Source organism: Octodon degus, unplaced genomic scaffold (genome assembly GCF_000260255.1).
Source record: "Octodon degus isolate 3935 unplaced genomic scaffold, OctDeg1.0 scaffold00086, whole genome shotgun sequence".
Taxonomy (NCBI): domain Eukaryota; kingdom Metazoa; phylum Chordata; class Mammalia; order Rodentia; family Octodontidae; genus Octodon; species Octodon degus.
The window spans coordinates 11,917,292-11,923,852 of record NW_004524662.1 but is presented as its reverse complement, the minus strand read 5'-3'; the positions used below and the strand labels follow the sequence as shown (position 1 = coordinate 11,923,852).

At 37.2% G+C, this 6,561-nt stretch overlaps 1 pseudogene; it reads left to right on the top strand.

Annotated features, from left to right (window-relative positions):
• Positions 1-5,010, top strand: part of LOC105742959 — a 34,248-nt pseudogene extending 29,238 nt beyond the window's left edge.
• The last annotated feature ends 1,551 nt before the right edge of the window (positions 5,011-6,561 follow it).

Below are 6,561 nucleotides of genomic sequence, written 5' to 3'. Positions count from 1 at the left end.
GGAGATAGCTCAGTAGAATAAGCACCTAACTGGCAAGCACAAGGGCCTGAGTTCAATCCCATATTCCACCAAAAAAAAAAAAAAAAAAGTCACAGTGGTATCCCCTCTCCATTCACACAGTAGAAGCACAGGACTAATGTAATTGACAGAGTAGCAATAATCACAATGCAATAGGGCAACTAAACTAGGTCTGTGCCATTCTGCATTTCCAGGTAGACTATCACAGAAGGCAGGCATTGGTGCCAATGCAGCCTGGACGCAGGCGCATTGGAGACAGAGAATAAACAATTCAGACAAACAAACAAATGGACAGCAACATCCTGCGAAAATTTGGGTTTCCGGTTTTGTGTTTGTTTATGAATTTAGACTCTTACCTGGATTTCAAGCCAAAACAAACAGCCAACATTCCCATAGATTCCCTGGTAAGGTAACACTGGGTTCCCTCTGTAACAAATTCAAAACAAATGAGGAAAACTACTCTCATGGGGCCTCCAGCAGGAGACCAATCCAGGACATTTATCAGTGGAAAACAGACTCTCTCCATAAGAGAAATAATGTGTCAATAGTATCATAGAAATACTCATCTGAGATAGATTGACATAACTTTCACATCTTTATGTTAGGGGTCATCAACATTAGCCTGAGAGAAGAATAAAAGCCAATCAAATCTTGCCTAGGTCAGAATAAGGTCTGTTAGGTTTTTTTCTAAACTGCAACACTCTATTACATCAGACACTTTGGGGCAGTTAGCCAAAATCAGGTTGTGGCACCAAACACCACCCAGAGGCGGCTTGCAGGCACAGAGGCCAGTGGGCATTTTGTAAGAGCACCTTGCCCATTGGAATCCTGAGACATGTCTGAGATCCTGGAAATGGTGAGGAATACATTTCAATGACAACAAAGAAGCAGACAATTACACATGACACAAACAATACACAAGGAACAAAGACAAAACAAAAGGCAAATCCAATGCTTCAGTTTGCTGTCATGGAAAAGAGCAGAGTCCAGGGGATTTATGTTGCATCCAACACCTCTGGTTACCCACCAAGGCGTACCTTAAAAGAACAAAAATGCTCTTACTGGCAAGAGTTTCCAAACAGTTCGTATTGTCAGAATCAACAAAGGATTTGAAGACTTTCAGAGACTGTACAAGGCCAGAGCCAAAGAATCCCCCCAGAATACATTTCTTAAAAAAAAAAAAAAGCTAGTTTCTCTTTGATCCCAGTAAATGGGGTTCTTGAAGAGCCCCAAAATATTGTGCGTTCTCAACATAGAAACCAGACCAGAATCCAAAAGTAAAATTCAAACATGAGCCTTTTATTACCAGGGTCAGGATCACTTGACCAATGGACTCAAGCAGGAAGGACAAATGACCAGGAGCCTTAGAAGTGTACAGGTTTTAAAGGTAGAAAACATTTCGTGTTTGGCAAAAAAAATTGTCATTTAACAAAAAATAGACCATTTAGGGACAGAGTGACCATTACTCAGCATATATTTTTTCTGCAAGCATTGTTTTCTGGGAACTCTCAGTCTGTCGATGACTTATCAATGGCATACCAGGCCTGTTTGTGGTCTTACAAGAAAGCAGAGTCACAGAAAGTTAAGCAGAGTATTTTACATTTAGTTTTACATTAATTCATCACATTATCATTTTCTAATACTATGTGAGTACTGTGAACTGATCACAGATTTGTACATATGAAACACAACATTCTGGCCTCTTAGATATCCTCATGTTTTAATTTTAAATTTGGAATATGGTTCTGAAACATTTCATTTAATTTTAATTAATTAATATTTAATTAATTGTCTGAATATTGTTTAACATTAATTTGTGTTTTAAGATTTATACTGTATCTTTGACTTACAATCTACTTATAAGAGATGGTATGACATTTTCTCCTAATATTAGAAACTTTAAAATGTATATTTCCAGGGGTTGGGGAGATGGTTCAGTAGAGTAAGCACTTCCGTGGCAAGTGCAAGGTTCTGAGTTCAATCCCTGGTTAAGGAAAAACAAAAGTATATTTCCATTTTCCATTGACTTTATATTAATTCATCCTTTCTTTTACACATGCACACACATATATATGAAAAATATGTATATAATGTGACATAGCATTTATTCTGTTTTGTAGAACTCCTCAATAACCTTTTAAATGGACTCATCCAATATATTTTAAGTAGTCCTGCATGACTACCATTTTGAGAGCTCTTTATTCTTTATCCAGGAAGATACAGAAATTTCTCTTGCCTTCTGGATTATGCTCCTTGTAATTTTCCACATTCTAGGTTTGGAGTTAATAGAATATTTTGAGTTTGGATATCTGGAAAATATTTTACTTTTAGGTTTCAAAGTTATGTTTGCTAAGCATAAAATTCAATGAGCACAGAACTTTTTTATTCTTTCAGCCCTTTGAATTAGTTGCTCTAGTTTCTTACAGACTTGCTTTTCTTTTTTTGAATGTGAAATAAGATGTTATTTACTATTGTTTTTCCACAGCTAATACTTTTTATGTGTATGCCTTAATGATTATTTTCTTAACAATTAGTTCTGTACAATTTCATTTTTTGTATCTTGGTATGATTTTATTCAAAATTCTTGTGAAAAGATCCATTTTTCTTGGAAATATGGTGGTATAATTTCATCGAAATTCAGAAATTTAAAATCTTTAAATATTCATTTCCAGGGCTGGCCAAATAGCTCAGCAGATTAAAGTACCTGCAAGCAGGGGCAGGGACCAAGGGTTTAATCCCCGGACCTGCTGTGCCAGCCCAGCACCTGGAGCAAGCTGAGACAGCAATTGAGCCTGGGCTGTGGTGGTACACACCTGTAATCCTGGCCCTTGGGAGGCTGTAAGCAGGAGGATCACGAGTCCAATCTAGCAGCGAGACCCTGATCACCCTGTAGGCCATTCCCTAAAATACAAAAATAAATAAGTCAACACTTATTTATTTATTGCATAACCCTTTCCACTATAAGAATTCTAATTATGTGAGCATACTTTTCTTGAATTAGGTGCAGACTGAACTATTACATGACTGATATGTAAACTCTTCTTCTTTTTAACTTTGTACAATTTTTATTGTTATATTCAAGTTTGTGAATCATTTATTTAAAATATGCAATCTATTATTAATCTCATGCTATGTGTTCATGTTAGAAATATTACTCTAAAACTCACTCCATCTACATCTTATATGCTTCACATGTCAATATTTGTCTACAACTTTTTTGTGTGTTTTTTTGTGGAGGGAGGGTCTGCGGGGTGTTCAGGGTCTCACTACTGGATTGGACTCGTAGTGATCCATATATAGCCTCTGAAGAGCTGGGATTACAGGAGCATGCCACCACACCCATTTCCACAATTTGTAATATGCTACGTAATTATTGATTTTCAATTAAGTTAAAGAGAAAAATAAATAAATAAAAAATAAACTATCCTGGTGAGATTATGCCTTAACCCTCTGTAATCCTTTCTAATAAACTTCTTTTAATAGAATAATTCCCATTTACCCAGAACAAATTAATTACAAACAATTTGCAAAGTCTACCATACTTTTCAAGAGCTTTACAGCATCTACAAACAAAGCATTGCAGACATATTATTTAGTGAATTATACTTTAAACTGTGCCAATAGTAAATAAAACAGGAGAAGTTGTGTTAGTAGGAAAGTATGTATGTGATCAGTTTGGATAAAAGATTAATAGTATGTTCAAACATTTTTCTCATCACCTTTCACATTCTAATTTAAAAACTGAATGAATTTTATACTGGCTTTGGGAAGCACATTAATGGAAATATATTTCTTATTACATATCAATTATTTGCCTTAACAGTGTGTAGTAATCATGTTGTAAACTACGTGCATGTATATATCCTGTTCCCCGTAAAAACATTGTGAAGTTAGATCAAGGAGGGGAGAGCTGACCCAGAGAGCCCTGAGCAGCCCCACTGCAGCCGCTGGCCTAGTTATCATCACACCCCAGGCGGAGTAGCAGCTGCTGCAGCCGGCCCCAGTCACCATCACAGCAAACATCGGCAGCGAGGCCCAGACCCAGCAGCAGCCCTGCTCCACTGACCTCGCGCTAAGCTCTGCGGACACCAAGCCAGGCATCATGGACAGTAGTGCAGAGAGCTATGGCCCAGGGAGGCCTCACATTAGTGGCACCTTCTGGCAGAGGAAAATAAGGTTATCTCATGGAAGGTTTTGGGAATAGTAAAATGATTCAATGTAAGAAACATATATGTCTTCGTCAACAGGAATGACACCAAGGAAGATGTGTTTGTACACTAGACTGTGCTAAAGAAGAATAACCCCAGGAAGGACCTTCACAGTGTAGGAGATGGAGAGACTGTGGAGCTTGGTATTGTTCAAGGAGAAGAGGGTCCAGAGGCAGCAAATGTTATAGGCCCTGCTGGAGTCCTAGCTCAAGGCAGTAAATAAGCAGCAGACCTTAACCATTATAAACACTATCCACATCATAGGGTTCCTCCACACAATTATCAGCGGAATTACCAGAGTAGTGAGAGTGGGAAAAAGAATGAAGGATCAGAAAGTGCTCCCGAAGGCCAGGCCCAGCCACCAAGACCTACCTACCACAAGCGAAGGTTCCCATTTCACTACATGGGGCAACCCTATGGGTGTCAACCACAGTATTCCACCCCTCCTGTGCAAGAAGTGATGGAGGGTGCTGACAGCCAGCGTGCAGGAGAACAAGGTAGACAAGCGAGGCAGAATATGTATTGAGGTTACCGACCATAATTCCACAGGGGCTCTCCTCTCCAAAGACAGCCTAGAGAGTATGGCCCTGAAGAAGATAAGGAAAATCAAGGATATGAGACCCAAAGTCAGCAGCTACTTTAAAGTGGGTACCTTCTCAACTTCAGTTACCGATGCAGAGGCCTAGAAAACTCTAAACCACAAGATGGCAAAGAGACAAAAGCAGGCTCTCCACCAGCTGAGAATTCCTCTGCTCCCTAGGCTGAGCAGGGCAGGGCTGAGTAAATGCCGGCTTCACATTCTTACCATCATCCTTTTAGTCATCTGGCAAAAAAGAAATGAATAGGAAATTCCAGCAATAAGACATGAACAAAAGATTGGAAGTGAAGACCTTAGGTGCTGGCTTACTGCCCACTGGCCAGATAACTAGAGCTGTGTGCATTATCTGTGCAGTATGGCACTTCTTTATTGTTACCTTAAGATGTCTCTTTTTGGTAATGACAAGCATGATTTTTAAAAGTAACCGGTTTTTCTCAATACACCTTTAAAGGTTTTTAAATTGTTTCATATCTGATCAAGTTGAGATTTTTAAGAACTTTATTTTTAATTTGTAATAAAAGTTTGCAAATTGATTTTTTCTAAAAAGTCAACAAAAGGGCTGGGGTGATAGCTCAGTAGAATAAGCACTTTCCTGATAAGCACAAAGGCATAAATTTAATCCCCAGTTCTGCAAAACAAAAAACAAACAAACAAACAAACAAACAAAAAAAAAACAAAAAACTGATTTTCTAAGTTCAATCCCTGGTTCCACAAAAAAACAAAAAGTCAACAAACTGCAAGCACCTGTTAATAAAGTTCTTAAATAGGGAGCCCAGCCCTCTAGCTCAGTTGTTTAAGCACCTCCTCATTCAAATGTGTTGAGGCTCAGGATACCACGGTTAGATCTCCACCTTCACCTGCCTTCCAAGACCCATACTTAAGGCAGCCTGTGCCAGCCAAAAAAATAAACATAAAAATAAATTCTTAAATAACAGAAAAGGAACATTGCAAAGGAGTTTCTTATAAAATTTGGCCTTCAAAGTTTACTATTTAAAACCCTACATCATACGTAAATTGAAACTTAGTAAGTACAACTACATATTGAGATAAAAACACATCACTAAATACATTGTTCTTTTCAGAACAAAGATGATGAAATTCATGAGACATCAATTGGGAATTATACATAAATGTCTCCATTCAAACGTTTATGATATTTAATATCATATTTGGGCAAACTCACTAAGATTATAATTATTTTCAACAGAGCAATTATCATATCACTAAAAAATGACAAAACATAGATTTAGCCTTTACAGATAAACAAAAAAATTATGAAGCTGGAATTAGAAGCATGACTGAAAATGAAACTTGGAAAAAACACAGGGATAATAAATGCAGACATCAATCATAGAATTTTGAAAGACGATTTCCTGGAGCAATTTATTTATTAACACTATTTGTTTATCACACTATTTAGCCACATATTTACTGTTGTTCTCATAAACAGCACAAAAAGTGTACTGAGCATTGCAGACCATTTTCTTGTCATTTTAAAATTTCTAAACCTCTAATCATATTTTGTTGATCAGAACACTTCATGAGTCAAAATGATTATGTATATGTCAATGCATTCTGACATAATTTTGTTTTTTAAAACTCCTTAACATTTAAAGTTATTTCAGATGCAAATGCATATATGTCAGTATATATATTTCATTTAGAAAAAAGTCAAGACTTTAAGGATAAAAGTCACCTGCACTTCATAATCCCATCACTCAAAATATTTACTGAATA